Genomic DNA, 22150 nt, shown 5'->3' with positions numbered 1-22150 from the left:
CGAAGCAGGTACTAATGCCGTGATACATTGCCCTTCTAGAGCTCTGTAATCAAGGAGAAGAATCTTTCTTCCAGTACTTTGCTCATCCATAAGAATTAAATAATCTTTCTGTTATTAAATATTATTAGGTTATGCTAGATGATTAATTCAGTAACTAACAGTATCAATCATGCTGTTTTCCTGGCTGGTATCTATTGAATTAAAACCAAGTTTCTAACAAACAGTTACGCTTCTTGTTATTGACGTAACAGACGTTTCATTTACCGGTGTTATAAATTACCTTCTGGTGTTACTTTGGGAAGTGTGGTGGCCTGACAGTAATCGGGCAGTAATTGGTATACAAAGGCAGGAAATGTTCCCAGTAGCTAACTATTCTGCTAGAAAATAATTTCATTTATGCTATGATATTTCAGCAGCTCTGACCAATTTCCATTTTATTATGTGCCATATGTCTGTGCAGCAGAACTTTGGATTTGCTTTATCAAATGCAGTTGTTCTGCTTTATTAAATGTTGATTTTAGAAGTACCTTTTTTCCTCAGCAGTTTATATAAATACACTTCTTTGCCTCCCAAGTGTGTTGCTCTCTCACCTAACCTTCTGCGTGGCTTTTGCTTTCACCATCTCTTGTTAAAGCAAATTGTTTTTGAAGGCGAGGAGGGATATGGTAAAAGACCATGGTCACTCTATTTTTGTATATTGTTCCCTAAGGGCAAGTTTTTTTTTAAAAATATCAGATGTGAGGAGTAACAGTGCTGGCAACAGCTTAGCTTCAGCATCGTTTTGAAGGTACCTTGATTGCCTGCCTTCAGGTTGGCATATGAGTAAGTTATAATCATCAGCTGCTTCTGCAAATCCATGTACAAATCTGACACAGTAGTTTATTTCTCCTTCATGCTCTCTGCCATTTTTTCTTTAGTGGTTGTTCTACAGAAGCCAGTCTCGATTGCATTTGCACGCAACCTTGACTACGTGCTTTGTATAAGCCGGATATCAAGGGATTCTTGCTCTTGTTTGGGAGCATGGATATTAAAATGACTCCTCTGTAGAGAGCCAGTGACTGGTTTCCATTGAGGAATATCTTAACGAGTCTTTCAGTGTTATAAGGTGACATACAAGTCTTCTTTCTACACAAAAACTTTTCCTATCATTGCATCCAGTGAGATAGATATGTGTGTGTGTGTATATATATATATATAAAAGCCTGATACGGAGATTTAGCTCAACAGCTGTTTGGAACTATTAGACATAGACATAACACGTAGTTGTTTTTTTCTCTGCATTTCCGTTGCTGTTAATGACCTCTCCTAGTAGGTACGGAAAAGATGGGTATATTGTCCCATCTCTGTCTCTGAAAGTTAGGGTAGTGTCTATGCTGCTTGAATGAAAGTAAATTGAGAAATGATTTATCAGGGAAAGGTTAGAGAGGTGAGTTAATGGAAGAGATGAAAGGGTAGAAGACGGGAGAAATGAGCTGGTGTTTAAACAGGGCTGGGTCATGGAGCAGAAAAGAATGTAATAACTGACTCCTGACCTGAGTTAAAGTCACATTTGTATCATCACAGAAAAGCTACAACTAGCAAAAAACACTGCTGCTTTTTCCATAGCTGAGTAGAGATTTTTAAGATGTGATGGATCGCTTCTTTCCTGACTACCCTTTGACACACTGCTGTGTGTGCAGTGTAGCAGGAAAGACCACAGAGCTGATTGAACTAAACTAGGAATGTTCAACTAATAGCAGACAACTCCTGGAAATTGGGGTTTGGGGTTTGTGGTCAGTTTTGGTTTGGGGGGGGTTGTGTGTGTGTGGTGGTGTTTTGTTTTTTTTTTTTCTCTCTCCTTGGAGGCACAGCGTTTGCTGAGGTGGAAGGTCTGAGGCTAGTCCTGCTTCTGACCTACAGCTGTGGTGCCCCATAGTTCACAGGATGGCTGGGATGTGCCTTTTCCCCTGTGCAGTGATGATGATACGTTGATAGTGTCTCTCTTTCCTGACTGGGTTTTATAAAAAGACTTTTCACTTTCTCTACTGGAAAATAGGAGGTAGAGAAACATTTTGTTAATGTTTCCGTTGGAATTATTCAACAATTATTCACCATTTTTTCCCCCATTGTTAAGATTTCATGAAATCCTGGCCAAATTCAGCAGAGATCTAATTTCAGACATATAAATAATTTCTCTGTGAAGAGTAACAGTGTAGGCTTAGGACTCTCAGCCTGCAGGAGGAATGACAGGACAAGGATGTGATGGAGGTGTATAATCATGACTGAAGGGGAAGGGGCGTATGGGTAGATTGCTCTATGTCTTCTAATGCAACCGCTGAAGAAGCATCGCATGAAAGTAGTTATGGGCTTTTCCTGTGATTTTTTTTTTTTTTTTTTTTTACAGCTTTGTTTTGTCTTCCTAATGACCTTCCCATTGATCTTTTTCTTTGGAGATAAAGCAGCTATGCCTGATAAGCCATAGGTTTGTCTAGACTGATAACTTTTTGTCTTCATCAGGGTGAAAAAAAAAAAAAAATTATAGGTACTTTAATTCTTCAAAGGCGGTTTCTATTTTTTTGGGTGTAATATTTACATAGGCAGTATGAAAGCTTGTTCTCTTATGAATGTAAGAGAAAGGTTACTGCTGCTTATCCTATTGTAGGATTGGTAGTGGTGTGTTTTAGCTACTCTAAAAATTGAGTGATAGTTGTCTACCTCTGTTTATTTACTGTGTTCCATTTGACTGCCTGGTAGATGCTGGTTTAGCATTCACCCCCACACAGATGTATTTGGGGGGAGGAAGGAGAACACGGAAGGGAAAGGTGCAGGGTGGATTCTGTTCTGATTTTATTTTCTGAAAAATTAACGTTGGTAAATTTTTTTCTATTAATGCTGTTCAAGTCTAAGACCATGGATTTAACTTGGGGAACTTCCGTGTATAAGGAAAAATATGTCAATGCAGAAAGACCCTCAAAACACCTGGGTCTACCCTCCCATGTTTTCAGTACGGATATGTAGTGAACTACAAGTTGCTTCTTAATCATATATATGCTCAAAGTAGTTACGCTCTATCAGGGATTATCTAATTCTTCTACAAAGAAATACTTAAATTGAAGACATCTACAGGAACTTGTTAAAATAGTTTTGAAGGCTAGCAATTTTTGACATGTTACAAATTGATATATTTCCTTCATCTGCTCTTCTGTAGCAGTACTCTGCCTGTATGTTGTGAATACAATGAAGGATTGTGTTCTTAAAACAGGGAAAAGCCAAAACCCTTTCCCTTAAACTACTGAATTAAGTGTCAAGGCCCGTTCTTGCTGCCGCCGACACATGATCAATTTTACCAACACAAGTAGGTGTTCTCAAATAGGAAGGTGGAAAACTGAAATATGACGCCAAACTGAACAGACGGAAATTTTTTTAATTTTTTTTTTTTAATATGGAAAGTACCATACTACGTTTTCAGGTCACAAGTAATCAGTGTGTCGATTCTATGTCTTACCTGCAAATATTAGTTCCCCCCTGCAGGTAGTTGCCCTTCAGGAAGGCATGGAGCAGTAGCTGGGCCAGAGCATCCTTGTCAGTAAGTATTTCTCTGTCGGGAATTCCTTGATGGCCATGTCCTATACAAGCTGCACTGATAGCTTTTATTCAGCTTGTATAGCAGGAGCACTTTAAGGAATAAATTCCTTTTAGTTACTTCAAAAGCTATCTTGAGGTTCACAGATTCTTGAGAAGGTTGCTGTAGGCCCATCATTTCTTCCCAGGTGAAATTTCTTTCGATCTAAATCTTTGCTTTGTGAGATTGCCTAAGAAAGCTGATTTGTAGGGTTTATCATCTTGATACGTTAAAACATATTTTAATACGAACAGAATGATAACATGAAGGCTATGAGTGAAATTCTTTACTGTAGCTGAGATAGTATGTTTTTTTTCCATGGACCTCATCTGTCCTGTCTTCCAAAAATCGGGATTCTTGGCATTGTGTTTATGTATTTGTCAGCTCCCTTAGTGGAAAGGTTATGAAACCTGTACTCAGGGAGAACTGTCTATTGTCCTCAAACTTAATAACCTTGTACTTGAGGCCAGAATTGCTTATATCAGTGCATCGATATACATCATCTCTGTGTTTGCGCAAAACTGGTTTATGTTCTAGAGTATCCACTTGTAATGCCTTTTAAGATGTAGCCATTCTCTACTGGAAACCAAACCGGGCGCCTGACTTAGAGCAATACAAAGTGTTCACATTGGCAAGATACTGTGAAAGCGTACTCCATCACAAAACATAATTTCACAGATTTTTGCAATTACGTAATATTGAACTGTTTAAATTTGCCGTGTTTCTTGGTGTTACGCTGAACAGTTGTTTGTTCAGGTGTTTTTAATTCTGACATGAAAAGTAAGATGTGCTGAAGTGCTTTTCATGCTCTTGAATAATATTTTTATTATATTTTTATGTGTTAGAAGAGTAAAAGTGTGGGTAGCATCCTCTTCTTTTGAGGTCATGTAACTGGGAAAAGAATAAAGAAGGCAAAGGAAAGATGGTAACAGAGGGAGTTAATTTTTAAACAGGACCAATAACTTCTCTTCAGTGCAGTCTGCATTTTGTCAAATACTGGATAAGCCTGGCTTTCTTCCTACGTATACTCTTACGACTCCTTTGCCTCTTCTGTTTGTAATCCCTGAACCATTTCTAGTAGTTCCATACTCATACTAAGAGGATTTGCTGTATTAAATAAGTGTGCTTTTTGTGTTGCCTTTTTCAGTGGAAGCAGGGGAAGGATACTCATTACAATCATGTTTTACCCCTTCTTTTACTTGAGCCTTTTATAACGTGTCCGTGAAGCCCGTGTTGGTTCTGTACCTGCTGACAAGTGAGCTAGCAGAGGCTGAGGCAGCCTCTGCTTCCTGGGCATAGTTGGTGAATCTTCCCTGCGTTCACTTGCAGCTTGCTGTTTCCTTTCAAGTATTGCCCTAATGGTACTGAGAGACAGTTAGGGCCAGAAATCAGGGATGGAACAGGGACAGTATGTCTTGCTGGACATCTGACCAGCGTAATGCAGGGGTGTATGTCAGATGCTGGGTGAAGGAGCACCCACAGACATCGAAGTACAGTGTCCGTCTACGGTACACACTGGTAGCTTTTATTTAGCCCGTATCAAAGGAGCACTTCAGGGAATAATTTCCTTTTAATTACTTCAAAATCTTATCTTCAGAAGGGCCATGGAGACTTAAAGGCACATGGTGAGACAGCGTGCTGTGAGGAGGTGCCAGACCTGAGTCTGTACCCAGTAGGTCAGATGTGGGGAGTGTACCACTTCAGCAGCGCAGAAAGCTGTCGTGTATGATTTGCGGTTCCCTTCCAGATAGATACTGCCTCTTTCCTTCCTCCCGGATTGTGGGTATGTGGTGCATCTGTGTTATGAGATACTACCTGTGTTCCAAAGAAACTTTGAAAAACAAAACAAAACCTTTTAAATGCATATTTTGAGGGTTCGTCAGTGTGCACTGGGTGGTAAATGGTGAAGTTCAGGAATTTTCAATCAAGCCTGACCCCTGCTAACTGCTTATTCCAGTCTCTTCTGACCTCGGTGAACTTGCAGATAGGCAAGATAAAAATCTGCAGTGATCATGTTTTGAGGTATGTTGAAATGATGATTCAAACACAGGTGAAGTGGACCATTTTCAAAAATAAGACAACAATTTTGCTTTATTATGAACTTCTTCAAACGTAAGAGGCTTCTACCTCTAGAAGCAAATTTGTAATAGCCGTTCATGCTAAAATACGTCTTGTTCTTTACCACTTCTGAAGTAAGAATTCAGTTTGAACTGTTTTTCTGCAATCTTACCTTTTTATTCAGTGTTTTACAGTTCAGCTGTTTGTTATGGTTACGTTTGTTAATGGTGAACTGAATTTAGTACATAATGCAAAAGTTATGGTCGGATTGGACATTTCATTAACTTCAAAGATTATACGAAACTTACTTGGGTAATAAGAGTGGACTTCATGTCGTTCCACAAAACAAAATTACTCTGTCTGTATTTTGGGATGCTCAGATTTGGAATTTAGAGATTTCAAACCGAGTTATGCTGGCTAAGCAGAAGCACAAGATGATTTTTTAACAGTAGTCTTCCAGTTGCACTAGTGACTGAAATGATGAGTATGAAGGTATTTATGTGAAGTTTTTTTGCATAATGAGAAGAGAGCGAGTTATTGAGGGAGAGAGAGTAATGATGCAGCTCATAAAGACTATGCTCATGAGAATAATTTCATTAAATAGTCCAGCAGATCAGTAAATCCCTCAGCTGCCTTTTTCAGTACAGTTATATAGTTTATGTTGTTCTGGGAGGAATTCAACTCCTGTTTCTTGCCTCCTCCCTCCAACTTGACATTTTGCTAAATCAATTTATTGCATGGCAGAGCCTGCAAACAATGCCTTCCAAAGCATTAAAGATCTGATCTATTTAGAGAAGACCTTTTCTGTTTATATCCTAAGTATGCTGTCAACTGATCGTTTGGTTGCAGCGTAGCCTTGTCTCCTTTAATATCTTGCACGTTCACTCCAGTGACAAGCCCAGCTTCCTGAGCTTGTCTGAGCTGCTGTTTCCTTTACCTTTAAAAATGGTTTTCTGTGCTCTGGTTTCTTTTCCCTAACAACAGAGTGACCTCCCCTGGACCTGTCTGGTTAGTACAGTGGCAGGTCTCCATAACTTTAGGTAATTGGAGGCCTTCTGTGTTAGTGATCCTCAAAGAGGAAAAATAATCTTCTAATAAGGACCCGTTTATCTGAAATTCAGGTTGAGGGAACAGAAAGGAAAGGGAGAAATGAATATTAATTGATTACAGTTGAAACAGATGGGACCAGGATTTTTTTTGTGTGTGTGACAAGTGAGGGAAGATGCAATGAGATCAGCAAATAGCATTGGGAAGCTTTTGTGTTCTTGAACTCGTTCGGCTATGTAAAGCAGGTTAAGTCTCTGAATTTTGTACTCTGTAAATAGTCTTCTTGTGGAATGATTCTGGTAGTTCCTTACCTGAGCCCAATTCTGAATTTGAAGCTATTGAAAGCCTGGTTTCCCTATAAAGAATGCAAGGTATCTCCCCCCAAATGCAATGCCTACTCTTTGAGCACTGATGCCCTCCTTCCCTCTTTAAAGAGTTTAGAAGTATAATTACTAATTTGAGTTGGAAGGAAAAATACAGAATAGTCCATTGTTGGGTCATTTTGTGTTCCTAACAAATTTGAAAAATACCTCATTAAATTTCCAATTTGCTTGTAAAAAATCTCATGAACAGAGTACTTCTGAAAACCTTCTATTCAAATAATGGTTAATATTTTTGCCAATATTTTTCATACTGGAAAGTCTATTCTTCAGCAGACTTCGAGGAATACTTAGGCTTGGGCGGGGAACCAGGAAGAAAAAGACAAATTTTAAATGTGTATTTCAAAAGTCAGTTCCATCACAAATTATTTTTCTAAGCAATTATAATGACACTGAAAGTACAGCACAGTTCCAAAGAGCAGCTGCATTGCATAGCTGAATTTCCTATGTCTTTGCGTTATAAAACTGAGTGGTTTGGAACAGGGATTATTCTAACACCACCTGTATATAAAAGTGGAAGTCTAGGATGTCTTGTGAATAATAGTCCACTTTATATTCAAATGTAGTAAAAATTGCAACACTACATTGTCTTTCAGTTGGAGAAAGACCTTTCCCTGTGAGAGTTTGCATAAAAGAGAGATCTATAGTGAAGGGCATAAAACAGAAGTGATAGGATTTTATTTCTAAAAGATCCTGCAAGAGGACTGTAGAACAGTAAACCAACATACACTTGCATAACTCTTCAGTCCCCTGAGGTTTTCCTGATGGGATATCTGCTGCTGCTGAACCAGATTTTGCAATCTGCCTGCATCAAATGTGTTTTATATGTAGTATTTATGATTGCACACTAAGTGATACCTGAAAAAATTACCTATATTTGCATTTTTGTTTCTCTGCATTTGCTTTGAGAAAGGTATAAATGATTATTATTGGGTAGCATTGGGTAAATGGTGCATAAGTAAAAGATTTGGGAAGAAATTCAACAGAACTTTAAAAAACACTCCAACTCTGTAGACTATAGAACACTCTCTATAAAGATGTCTCGAGAGATAAATTTCAATAAAAGGATACTATGTTTTAGAGTCATGATAGAGATTGACAGCTCTAAAGTGATTTACAGCTACCGGAGGTAACCGTATAGGTAAGTTGTTTTTAGGATAAATCTGCTTATTGGTGGGTCTTTTGAAGAGTTGCTGCCTTCTGATCCACATAGGTTCCCTGTGTAAGTGGCCTGTGAGGAGGTTTAGCTAAAGCTGGGTCTCCATGACCTTTTTTTCAGCATTACAGTCCAAGCATTTTGGCTCTCGTTCCTGTTTTGATTTCTTTCTTTTCCCTTTTCCTTTCGTAGGGGAATGGCAAAAAATGGCATCCTGGCATATAGCAGCATAGTGATTTAACACCATCAGTCTAATTACATTATTGAAACTGTTTCTTTAAAAAAAATCCCATCTCAGCAAGTTTTAAACCATCTAATGCCTTCAAGATGCAATTTTGTGAGAGCACTGATAATTTAAACTTCAGGAATGATGGGGTAAGGCTGTACAGCAGCATTCATGTCATTACTGGGATGTCCTTTACTTAGCTGTGCCACCTAAGGTTGACTGTATCCTCGGGACAAGTTTCAGTGCTTCTGTCATGGATCCTATTTTGTATGATTTCTTGACTGTCTCTGTTGGTACTACATCCATATAGATTTCATCTTGATTTTGATGGCTTGCCTCTAAGACAAAATTCCATGTTACTGTAATGATATTTTGTCTTGAAGGAGATACTTCCAATTTTTGCTCTTAGGGATGAATACCTTGCATCACAGTTGTTGTGCAAATTAGGAGTTGGCTCTAGGAAAGAGTTCATGTCACTGCAATGTAATATATCTGAGTGTTCAGAGCAAGAAACACAGATTTCTAACGAAATGAGCCCTGGCAAAAATCTCTTGTCTTATATGAAGGCAGTTTGGGTCTTGGGGCACTAATGTTGTGGCTAATCTGTGTAGCCACCTGCTAGCCAAGAAAAGGTATTCGGAATTACTTTGAAGTCTATCCTTAAATTGTGTGTCAAGGAGAAGTGCTGGACTATGGTGTAGTAATGCTATAAATGGCATTCTAGTACCTGCTGACTTGATCTTGAAATTGTACATACCTATATACTGGAGAAAGAAATACCTGAACAGTTCCAACTTCAGAAGCGTTGCTATTAAAATATTGCGAGGCCTGCTTTGATGGATGCGGTTAGGCTCGGCACTGGAGGCTAGAGGAGAATGGGCAGTGGTGATAGTCCTACCCTCCAGGCACGCTCTGCTCTTCAGGCAGACAGCAATGCTCTTGCCTTCAGAAGTCTACCATGAAAAGAGACCTCCTGCTCAACCCTGCTGGGGGATCACCTTTGGAAAAACCACCATACAGTAGAAAAATAGGAAGTCTACTGTGGAGAAGGAGAGCAGACAAAAAGGTCATCTTCTTACTCCAATGCCTGATTTGGGGAGAAAATGACAATGTGATCTCCGTGGAATTGGAGCCACCTACTACACAAAGTCAGAAATGCTGCCTGGGGAGCAGGTATACATCAGTGTGGTAGGATGGTTTGTGCCTGCAAGACGGTAGTGCTACCTGGGACATTCTGTCTCTCTAATCTCTCATTACTGTGTGATTATGGAATTGTGTGAGTTCAGGGGCTTCAGTAGCTGCAGCTTTCTGCAGGAACATGACATAAGCCCTAATTTTGGCATCTTGAGGTATTGGATTTCTGTCGTCAGTGTGGACTGCAAAAAGCACGTATAATTTGCCAGCAGGAAACTGCATAACACTGAACTATAAATTTCAAAAGAGAAAATAGTCTTGTTGCTCACAGTGTTGCCTTGTTGAAAACAAAGTCCAAGTGTGGGTTATTTCTTTTTACTTGCTCTGCTGTATTTCATTTAGTGGATTTTAACTCTTCTTCTCTTAGTCTGGGAACCCATTTCTTCTCCAGCTTTGCAGCATCATACTACAGTAAGAGACTCAAATATGAAAACCGTATTTTCTCCTTGAATGGAAACAGAAGAGATTGGTCAGATCATATAATTTCATAATATATTTGTTTTGTAGAATAAAACCTATATTTTGAGACCACCTTTCTTTGAAAGACTCTGTGAGGGAGAAAGAGGTATCGGAGAGCCTCTATGGGATGGGTTATCACTTGCAGTCACGTTACCAACTACAGCTGGTCTGGATCACAGTACTGTTGAAACAGCTGCATTTAAGCCCAAGTTTCCCCAAAAGCTGACAGCTTTATGCCCGGGTATGGGTACCTTCTCTCTTCTCTGTTGTGTGCTGAGGGCCAAAGTGATGCGAGTAAAGCAAAAGAGGTAAGGTGAAGAAAATTCCTTACTCCAGGCAGTTTCATTAGCTTGGAACAAGTGTAGAGAAGCGTGAGGAAAGTCATGCTTCTTTTATGGGTTTTATATGCTTTCCTAAATTTCTAATGCATAGCTGGGGAAAAAAAGGAGCTCAAACATACGAATTAGCAACTGATTAAGCCATGAATCTGTTAGGTTCAGCATGTATTCCTCTGACTGTTGTTGTGTGTTTTGGAGACAGTATAAAGCACCCCTGAACCATGCACCTGAGGTGAGCTATAGGCCACGATGTGGGTATTCTCTCTTGGCTCCTGCAGGCAGTTTGCAAAAGCCCTGACGCATAGAATATCCTTGCCTTGACCTGAATAGATAAAATCTTACTGTTTGGAAAGTAGCTGGGAGTAGAATCCGTTGTTCTCTCTGTCCTGATGACTTCCTGAAGGAGCTCAAATGTTTAGTTTGTGTAAAAAAAGATATATTTTTTTATTCTTGCTTTTATTTCTGTTTGTATTCCTGTAGTGTACAAACATTAGCAGAGTTAAGTGAAGAATCGGTTACTACAGCAGTTAGTAACCAAGATTTCAGTCAATATCTGTGATGTCTGTTTCTTGTGATAAGTAATCCTTGGGTTTCTTTCTCAGAGGTGGGAGTTGTTTTTTGGGTTTCTTGTTCTGTTTGAGAAAGAGGGTTAGGCCCTGCAGTGTTTTAAAGACAGTTGAGCTGTCCTTCCCGAGACCTTTTCCTTCTCTGGTGTCTCTCTCTGAAATTACGGCAGCAAAACCAGTGTTTAATGCCGTAGGGGTTTTCTATTGTCCTCTATAATTTCATTGTAATTTAGGTTCTATTTCTATCTCTTCTAATGCTCCCAAGCATTTTGTTTACTTTAGCTCAGTACCTGTTACGCTACAGCTATCTATACTGCCTTCTCTGAGGCGAAAATAGCTAAAAAGCTGACAAATTCAGAATCCCTATTTGCATACATGAATATCTTATTTGTCCTGATGTGCATTTTTATCCAAATGAAAATTCATTTCCTAAGCTATTGCTCGGGTACTAAATGCATTTATATCCTCACAGAGCCGCTCACAATCCTCTGTGGTTGGTAATAACCATAGCTGAACTCTGTGGAGCCTGCAGACTTTCACAGGTGGCACTTCTTTATTCCACACTACTCTGCTGACTCCAGTACCGACACCTACACCTCCTTCACCCAACAGTAGTAAACAATGTGGGCCAGCTCATCTAGTCTGTTGTCTCTTAGTTTTCTATTGTGTTCACAACTAATTATTTTTCTGATAAAAATTCTGTTCTCTGCTGTTCAGCCTTTCATTTTGGATAGCTAATCTCATACGCTATCTCTTTCCCTTCTAAAGCACGCCGGAGCCATGTCTCTCTTTATACACTTCGATACAATACCATCCTAAAAAAAAACCCCAAACAGCTGAGGGAGAAGCATGGAAGTATCCCTCTATCCCAGGAGTGCTGCTGATCCCATCAAATATCTGCCTGCACTGAAAGGTATCTCTTTTCTGATACAAAATGAAGGCTGTGCTCTAATTTCATCTTTAGGACAAATGTGTTCTGTAATTTTGTTTTGATGTTCTTGCTGCTGGGCCCTTTTTTGTACCTTATCATCCTGACAGCCTCAGGATAATGTTGCAAGGAGGAACGAGGCACCAGGAGTGGGCGTATCACTTAATTTGGCACTATTTAGCCATAATTCCTGTACAGGTCATCTTTGTGATGCAAACTATATGGATGCATCTTCCCCTTGCTTCAGAGTAACTGTCTCAGGACCATGACCAGAACCCCACTCTCTTGCCTGTACCAAAAATCATGAGTCTTGAGTCCATTCCCTTTTTCTCATTGTCATCTGACCTCAGCAGTGAGTAGGATTCTCTGCTTTGTGTGTTTCCAATTCTGAGCCATCTGCTGTTTGGCAATGTTAACAGTTGCACTGGCGTCTTTCGGGTTCGCCGTTGTCAGATTCCAGGTAGTAAAATTACTTCTTTAAAGTGGTGTGGTCAGAGCAGCTTCCAAGATGGCTCGGCATTACTTACTCTTCTTTCAATAAGGAAAGCCATTGCCTAGTCTGTCGTGAACATCCTAGGGTAGGTAGGATCGTCAACACATCGTAGGTATGTGTTGACTCATTCATGTGCTCTGTGGAGGTCAGTGAGCGTCAAAGTTGCGCTCGCTGCTTCCAGACTCTGTTCAACTTTTCCAGCTCACTTTAATGACTTCTAAATGCCGGTTTTTATGGAATTCTTGGAAATGGCAGCTCAGTAACAATGAGTATATCAAGTAGGATGCTGGGAGTGAGTAGGAGAGGAAGGGAACGTTAGCACGCGCCTGTTGACATGTATGGGCTGTCTGCATCTCAGAATGCATTTACTTGTTTACTTTTGCCTGTTCTCGCACAGCTGACCTCAGTCAGAGACCAAATGGTAGGGCTAGATGACCCTGTGTGGGTGGAAGGATACTGTTAAAGACTGTCAAACAAGGTTGTCTTTTCCTTTATGAGATGTTACAGGAAATGGTTTCAACAATCTTTCTTACTTTGACATCTCTTGAAATTTGAGAATAACATAGGCCTGTTTTGAAGTATTACTCTAATTGATGCATTATTGCTGTGTTGTTAAAACAGAAGCTGTGAAAGCCCTTTTGTTGGTAGTATGTAGTGTTTTTGGATTTCTTGTAAATATCTTATTTTTACTTTAATATTTCAATAGTTAAAAATAAATACCCGTAAACCCATTGTATCTGAATTTCTTTGTCTTTTGGAAATAATTACTAATACAGTAACTATGAGTTAAGTATCTAAATAAAGTATTAGATGTCTTGTGTTCAACAGAACTGCTTAACCTATTCGAAGGTACGTGCTGCATTTACACTAAAGAAATTTTCTGGAGTCATTTTAAATGTTGCAGCGAGGACCTCATTTTTCATCACTTCCCACACGGCTGCGTGTTTTTCTGTCCACCTCAAAGCTTGCTTGTGACGGTATGTTATTGCCTCTGATGCACAACGTTGTGGCAAGGTACAGTGCTCTTCAATGGACGACGTTGTGTTTATTAAAGAAATGCAAGCATCTTTCCTCTTTCCCCACTGAAGGCACACAGCAACTTTGGTAGGCGCTCGATCGCCAGCTGTCCCTGAATGAGGGCCCTGTGCACATTGAAATGTCACAATACATGGGCACATACTCCCCAACTCTGCAATGTGTGAATCGCCGACAGATGCAGTTGAACAAAGAAGCTGATGAACCCAAGATCGATTCCTCTATTCATTAGCGCGCGTAAGCACTTCTCAAATTCTTGAAGGTTGGAAGGGAACGATTCGCTTGAAAGATGCGGAGACTGTGTCTCAGAATAGCCGAAGAAACCTGGGCGTGTGAGAGCGCTGTCTGTTCTTTGGTTTAAGGAAAGCAGGAATATGCAAAATCCAGGAAACCTAGAAAGTAAAACGCTGAGTGTTGGGGCTTGATGATGGAGCACTGAGGTGTACAGGTATCTGGAGAAATAGAGGGTATTATATATGCATCTGGAGATGGGTATATACATGCTTGCAAAGGGCTAAAAGGCAGTTGGAGTGATGAGGTTTGGAGGGCGATACGGTTAAATAGGGATGGGCAAATGTAGGGAGGGAAGAGATGGCAGCTTCTGTGAAGACTTTAAAAAGGGAAAGAATAAATATGTGAAAACATGGGCAAATGCTTAACTGCCTCCTTTCCCTCATGGCCAACAAGCAGAGAAAGCAATCAAAGCATAATCAAAACAAGTAATCACACCTAATTATGATCTTATTGCCTGTTAAGAAGCGATAAGTGGGGTTTTTAAAGGTAAGATCCCCCAAAAATACTGGGAAGGAAAATCATGGAGCGGAGGAGTGAAAGAGTACTTGAGGATTGATAGACATGATGTCAGGTATGGGAAAGCTTGGAGAGTAGAGGGCATATGAGAGAACATGGAGCAGAGCTGGAGGTTTGGAAGAGGCTGCGTAGTAATGGTGATGAAGAACAAGTTTGATGTGCAGAACTAGCACCTGACAGAGCGAAGGAGGTGGAGGAAGCAAGATGGACATCCTCTGGTTTTGGATGGCTGTTTGATGGGAGCAGAAGGAAACTCAAGGGCCGGCCTAAGCGAGCAAAAATAATGCTATGTAGGGCTTGAAATACAGGGTGGGTAGCTAACAGCAGGTATGTGGTTAGAATAAAGGAGGTCCTGCATGTGACTTGATGAGCAGGCGCTCAAATCTAGCTGTCCAGACTGATGAAGCTTCCCAACGAAACTGTGGTGACGTAGAAGAGAGATCTAAACGTAGACCTAAAGTTGTGTAATTGAATATATGAGGTTGTGTAATGTCTTGAAGCCTCCTTGTGTACTTGGCTTAGGGGTTAAATAATTCAGTGACTGCAGTGCTGATACAGGCATAACAGGATATGGTAACTGATAATGCATTGAGTGACCTGGTAAACAGGGAACTGATAAACCTGAAACTTGCTATTTACTGCACTTTTCTAGAAAAGAAGCCTAAATTCTTTCTAAAATAGCTTGCTTTTATGATGAGTTGTGCTGAGGAGTCGGGTCTCTGGAGAGTATAGAAAGAGACTCTCCCGTAGTCAGCTGTGGCTGGATGGTAAAAGCTGTACTTGGGAAGGTCACCGGTTTGTTGGAGGTTAATAGCAGGTAGGCACTGGTGGGAGAAGAGGTGTCTGAGGAGTACTGACAAATGAGGAGAAGCAGGTGCTGAGTATCCCAAGGCTGTGAGGGAACAGAGTCCTTCATCTGTACAATAATGGGATGCACATTAGCTTTTGGAGGACTTTGTAATGCTGTTGTCCTACTGCTTACCAGCAACTGCTTATTGATGTCTTGGGCAGAGGAGCGTGTAGCTTGATGACTTGCTCAGCAGCTGGAAATGGGATGGAGTTACACCAACAAGCAGCAGCAGTTCAAGGACTTTTGTTCGGATCACAGAGAGTAAAACCAAACTTGTAGTGTGAGGCAGCCTGTTGAGCGGTGCTGTCCCCACAGGGATCTGTCAAGGTTGTTGGAAGCAGTGTTAGAAATGGGACTGCAGATAACTCTCAAGGGCTCTTCTTGGTGGGTTTCTTTCTCAAGATTTGTTATGAACAGTGATTACATGTAGTTTAAGAACAAACTGCTGAAGAGTGTTAAGTGGAAAATTAATTTTTCCAGGAAAAACAAATTACAACAGAAAACACCTCTAAACCTTCTACACTTTCTTTACTTTTATTTGGTCTGTAACTTTGAGCGCGGACATAGAAAACTCTGTAACTGTCTTGCTTAATCAGCCTTACTATTTGTAAGCTGTCATAACTTCAAAAGCTGGGACTGTGTTTAAAGCTTCTGGCCTAGTAATGCATAATAACATAGTCTTTAACTTGACAATGAAGTAGCTGAATGTGATGTTTGCTAAGTGTGGGTGTATTGATGTGTATGTATGTTAATTCTGAAATGTTGTTACATTGAACTATTTTAACAGGGCTAATTAAAAACCTGTAATTACTCCAGGATGTGTTTAACACCACTTTTGACATGTGATGGCTAACAGACAGGTAAAAACAGTCCTTTTCTAGAAAAGTAGACTTTGCTTTGACAAGTTTGATATATTTATTTTACAGAATTTAAATAAAAATTCTCTTGGGCAAAGCTGCAGCTTATAAATTCTACCTGAGGAAAAAGTAATCTTCTTGAATAAAATAAATTCACTTAACATAGTTTTGGACATTTCCATTGCTGTAATGGAAGTGAGTTTTTAAGCCTTAAGATATTCAGACAGGTACTGGTTTTCTTCCCACTCTGAGGGACTCTTGATAGAATAGTTCCTGACAGCAGAGAGACACTCACGCCGATGCTGGCATCTGCCTGGTCTAGCAGGGAGCAGGGATAGGAAGGTTAAGGCTAGAGCTGGGTAGGTTTGGATGTTGTGACTTTAACATGGGTATTTAAAGGTAGGATCATCTTTAAACAATCGGTCATCTTGGGAAAGTTAAACAGGTGTCTAGACCCAGAAATTCAGTTCCTCTGATGGTGCTCGGTGTAAACGATTTTTTAACAAGGTGTTTTTTTTGTTTTGTGGTTTTTTTTTTTAAGGGAGCTAGGTAGCACAACTACGTGTTGTGTGCTCCTGACAAAGGCTTGGTATGTGCGTGAATGTAGCTGCAGCTTGAGACTGAAGGTCCTTTTTGGAGCTGGGCAGCAGTGTGTCCCTCCTGCACCCCAGCTGGTGGCAGAGCAGTGAGGTGGCTGCTTTCCAGCCTCACTGCTTTTAGCTATTTTTGCTATTTGCTGCCATTCATGACAGCAGCTCTCTCCTGGCTGGAGCCCGATTCCATAACCTGAGGGCAGTAACATGCATTTTGCTTCCCAGGAGCACAAGCCAAAAGGGTTGTGAGTCTGAGCGTGCTTTCTCTTCCTCCTTGCAATTCATGCGTTTCACTTCTCTGAGAATCTTTTATCTGGTTGAGAATTTGGATGGGAGCTGGAAAAAACCTGAACTCTCAAAGTATTTGAGATTTCAAAAATCCAGTATTCTTTCTACTGCAGTGGTACCTGGATCTTTCTTAGTTCTCACTTTTGCTCCTCTGTATTAAGTAAGCCAAATGAGTAATCCTTGGAGAGAAATGGCTCTGGCAAGGGACAAATTGAGAGGTTTCTGGGATATCATCCAACACTTGTCTTGTAGGAAAAGCAGTGAAACCAGTCTTTCACTTTGTTCTTTTATATCAAAATATATTTTCATTATTAACCGGAAAAATAGCCTCCACTTGAATGTGTAATTTAAGCTTTGTGTGCATATGTTGTAAAGACAAAGGTTATTGAAGAACTAACTTAACTACTTATGGCTAATATAGATTATATTCTTTTAATGTTTTTGTGTTAAGCAGTTAATGTTACTTTTTAAATGAAGTATTCTGGCACTGATACAAGGGGGGGGGGGGGGTTAGGATTATCTTTCCCATCTCCTGTTTCTAGAGCCACTATCTGTAAAGTAGGAGTTTCACAGGTACAGTGTAACGCAGGCCAAATTTACAAGCTTCTTTGGAGTAAGCACTTGAAGGCTTCTCTGAAAACAGTGTTTTATAGGTTAAGTCCATGCAGAGGGTTGGGAAACTGAGTATCTGTTTACCCCTGTTTACTCACCCATGATTAAGAGGTTGTAATACTGTTAATCCATTGAGAAGCTGGATTACGTTTTAAAAATACAGAAAATAAGTCAAGCAATCACAACTAGCAATGTAAGCAAGAAACCAAAATCCTTCTTCATCCCTATCTCAATTATTCTATACAAGTTCTTCTCTAGTTTTGATAGTATGGTTGACATTTCTCTGTGCAAACCTACATACACTTAGCAATCTCCTCTTTTTTTGTGGAAATGAGCAGTATGCTACATTGAGTGTTAATATAGAGCATCTGCTGGCAGGGGGATTGGAAAAGTGCTCTTAAGATGCCAGCTACTGTGAATCAGGCTATATTGCATGTTGGCTAGCATTGCTACATAGAGATGGAAAATAAAGAACTTTATTACTGATGGAGTATAGGAAAATACCAGTTACTTTGTTTTGGGGAACAAAGTATTGAAACAAACTTAAGAATTTCTGCATTGAAGTACAAGTGACTCTTCAATTGTTAACTTTTTTGAATTGCGTTTATCACATCTAGGTACAGGGTCAGCTCTGCATTTTGAGCTGACGCTGACACAAGTAACTCGCTGTCGCTGATGCTCTATTTTGGCTTTGAAATACTTCCTGTGGCAGTGGCTGTTTTTCTCATGGAGAAGTGGTCATTTCTGTAAGAAAGGCACAGAAAAAATTAGGTCTAAAGGGTGGGGCAAGGAAATAATTAAAACTAGTAGTCCATAGAAGAATATCGGCAAGGAGGAATGGATGAATTATATGAATGTAGATCCAGAGAATATGATGAGGAATTTTAACTTGCAGATGCAAATATTTTCAGATCTTCCTATAAGCTGCCATCAGATTTTTCTAAAGTTCTTGTGTATTTGCTTTCTAAAAATGCTCTCTCCAAGTAAGGCTAAAAACTCAAGACCTTGGTAAGCACGGAACAAGAGGAAAGCCACAAATACAGCATTGATACTACTCTATTTTTAATATGTTTGTTTATGTGGAATAGATCCATAAGAACGGATCCAGCAACTGTGAAATAAGAATGGAGTTGTGAGCATGTTGGATCTTGAAACTTGATCTTAAAAATCTTCATGTTACTGAGAGGTGTTGTCTGAGGAGAGTAACAAAATCCATACAGATTGTGCTAATTCTATAGCATGAAAGCCCTATAGCTGATGTAAGAGGGGCTGAGTGAATCCAAGAGTCCATAGGCTGAAATAGTTACGTATGAAGTGTTCAAGCAGTGTTAGTGAAATAAAACCTGTAGTAGTGTTCTGGGTTTTTTGAACATCCAAAATTGGAGAGAGGGTTGTATTTGTATTGTAAATTACTCACTGTAACTCCAGTTCAGCCAAATATTTGCTTATACTTGAATTCTTCTTCAGGAAAACATTTAAACAGAGATTTGACTTCAGTAAACTGAGTTATTCATACTTGCTGCTGAATTAGAGCCATAAATATCTTCCATGGCTTTAATTCAAAAGTCAAGTCTTTCTTCACTGGCTCTTCTCTTGGTCATAAGTGGGTGCTGTGAGATGGGCTCAGCAGACACCTGGGAGCGTAGCAATTGGGCATAGCAGTTTGTGGGTTGAGATTTAGCCTTCCAGGATGCCCCAAGCTAGCTTGAGCGGTCCCTGAGCTCACGAGCTGTTTTTTTTTGTGGTTTGGTTGGTTTGTGGGGTTTTTTTTTCCCCCCTCCTTAAGCCTAAAGTGAGAGTGTTTTCCAGCACTGCAGTTTTGCAGCTGTTGTGCTCCAGATGTGCTCCACCAGTGATTTGGCCTTGGGACCCAAACTTACCAGAAGGAAAAACCCTCTGAGATACTTAGTTTGGATGTCAGGTCCCACCACCGACTTCTGCTGTATGTGTCCCATCTGCCTGCTAGTGTAAGTGCTGCACTGCCGTGCCGCGTTGGGTTTGTGTGGCACTGGGAGCAGCTAAAACTGTAGACGGGTAGGCGCTCTGCTGTGCCTAACTGGATTAGGACATATGTTAAGCCAGATGTAGCTGCCTACCGTATGAAGTGACATTAGTTAAGAATGGCGTTCAGACAGACCGTAGTGGGTTTTTGTCTGTTCTTGTGTTTAAATAATATTTTAGATTTATTTTTTTTATGTTGTCATTTCAACATAATTGTTTCAGCAACAAAAATAAAACATTTGGGACGCATGGTTTAATGGACCGTAGCTTTAACCAAGCCAGAAACACTGTCAGACTGCAAAGCAAATTCATCTCCTTTTTGGCTTCTGTAAGAGACTTCCCCTCCCCATTCCTACTAACATTTCTGATTTATTATGGCACCAGTTCTCTAGAATAAGCAGTTGCACTTCAGAGACTCCCTGTTTTTCTGCTTACAATCTTTAAGAGAGTTTGTCTGATCAGTAATAACATAGATGAGTTTTGTAATAAAACTGTCCACTAGAATTTTTCCTGTGTTTAAACAATTTGGTTACATATACTTTTAAAGATATGTGTACTTTTAAAGATTATCACCATTCTAATACACAAAGAGCAAGACCACTAAGCGAAATATGTAACTTCTGATGCTTGAAGGAGTTCTGGCTGGTTGTGTCAGTTAATAGCATACATATAAATGGGTATTTAATAGGGTTTTTTAACACACTGTATTATTCATCCAACCATGGCAGTTTCACAGGAGCTATTGGTTTTGACGTATATATTAAATGGCAAATATTTGTTCATGTGTCTACTGAACTAATGTGTACTTAATGATTTCTTTTGAAGTACACACTTTCTGCTCTTACCATGGGTTAGAAGCTCTGATAGACTGTTTGTCTCAAAGTTGTTTGGTTTTTTTTTAAGATTTGCTGCTAATGGTAAGAAAACACTAAAAGAAGTTGTTGCTATCTGACTGTTTTTGTGGCGTGGCACTACTGTACTCGATGTTTCGTAGGACATCACATGTGTATAGGTCAGTTCTGAATAAGCCAGTGGCCTCTGGCTTGCTGCAAACTCAGTACAAAATTTAGATTTTTTTTTTTTTTTTTTCCCCACCCCCTCCCCCCAGTTCAAACAGAATTGTTTCAAGTGTTTACTGAAATACCATGTTCTGCTGCAATTTAAGCTCGAGCTTATCAGAGACTGATGTGGACAATGTGTGCAAGGGTTTGGGCGTTTGTACGCTAGTTTTTCATTCTCTATTATAATTTCCTAGCTATGTCAATGACTTCCCCCCCCCCCCCCCCGCCCCTTTCCTGTCTTTCTCTGAGAGGTTAACTTTTATAAAGCATCAGTTCCATTCCACATGTGGCATTAGACTGTGTTAGCACATACCCAATTTCAAAAAACTTCTTAGCACTTCAGTTTTTATTTCCACACTGAAAAAAAGTACTGAATCGGTACTCGAAAGGACTTCTTTACCCCAGCCATGTACAGCTATTTATTTTGTCTCAGTCCATGTTTCCCCCTCAGCTTCAAACGAATGCAGTGTTTTAAGTACTACAATAACACTTGATCTTAAATAAGTATTTAAGGTTACTGTAATATCATTTGGCCTTAAATACATTCAAGGTGCTTGGATGTGATAACTCATACTTGGTATTTTGAGGGTGTTTTTATTAACACTTATGCCCTCTTAAAGTTTGTTGAGTGCCTCTTACATATATGTCTTGATAATTAGTAGGCGTTTTGGCTTGATTCAGTAGTGACACCGGTGAGCGGGGAAGGAAAAAAAAAAAAAAAAGGCCAAAGTGAGATGAGGAGTCGTGATGGCTCCTTGGGGTGTGATTACGCCAGTTTGCTGCAGTCGGGCTGCAAACGTCTCCAGTGATCGGCGGCTGCTGTCGCCACTCCTCTGGGAAAATCTGTGCGTATTTTTGTTTCTTGGTACGGCTGTATAGTCGAAGAGGGAACACACTGGAGAGAACATTATTACAACTTTTTTCTTCTTTTAAGTACAGACATGCCGGGAAGTGAAATTCCCCTGAACGATAATTCTTTTTTATTAAATTTTTTGTGCGTGAGTGTGTAACTTCTTGTTGCCCATGGTAACATCAAGCTTTAAAATTCTGCTGTAGCAACTTCCAGGAAAATACTGAATCTTGTAGACGTATGTTCTTGCTTTACAGATCTTCCTTCTATCATCAATTCATAATTGTCCTTTGCCCTGTCAGACTGTGCATCTAGAGTTCCACAGAATACTTCCCACAGATTGTCTACCCTTGGGGACTTTGTAGTAACTTGTGGTTTGTTAGGATATTCTTGCTTTCTACACTTCATACCAGTTGTTCTGGTACAAATTGGAGGAAAAAGGGGGACCAATTTCTGTTCTGTTGTATTACAGTTTCATAGAGAGATGCTTATTCTTAGAGCAGCAGTGTTGCTCTCCTTGTGGTTTACTTGACATTTCATCAAAATCAAAAATAAATCTGCCAAGATTCTGTCCTAAAAACTCTCCAGAGTAGGCTCAACTCAAGTATGTCAGCTGAGCTCTGAATAACTTCAAAATAGAACATCATGATGGGAAATCTGGATTTTTTTTTTTTTCCCCCAAGGTTATAAAATGAAATATCAGAGGCCTCTGAGGTGTGTATGTGCATTTCTTTCTAGGTCTTGCAA

Source organism: Phaethon aethereus, assembly GCF_964289735.1.
Source record: "Phaethon aethereus genome assembly, chromosome: 7".
Classification (NCBI taxonomy): domain Eukaryota; kingdom Metazoa; phylum Chordata; class Aves; order Phaethontiformes; family Phaethontidae; genus Phaethon; species Phaethon aethereus.
Note: the sequence above shows the minus strand (reverse complement) of the source record.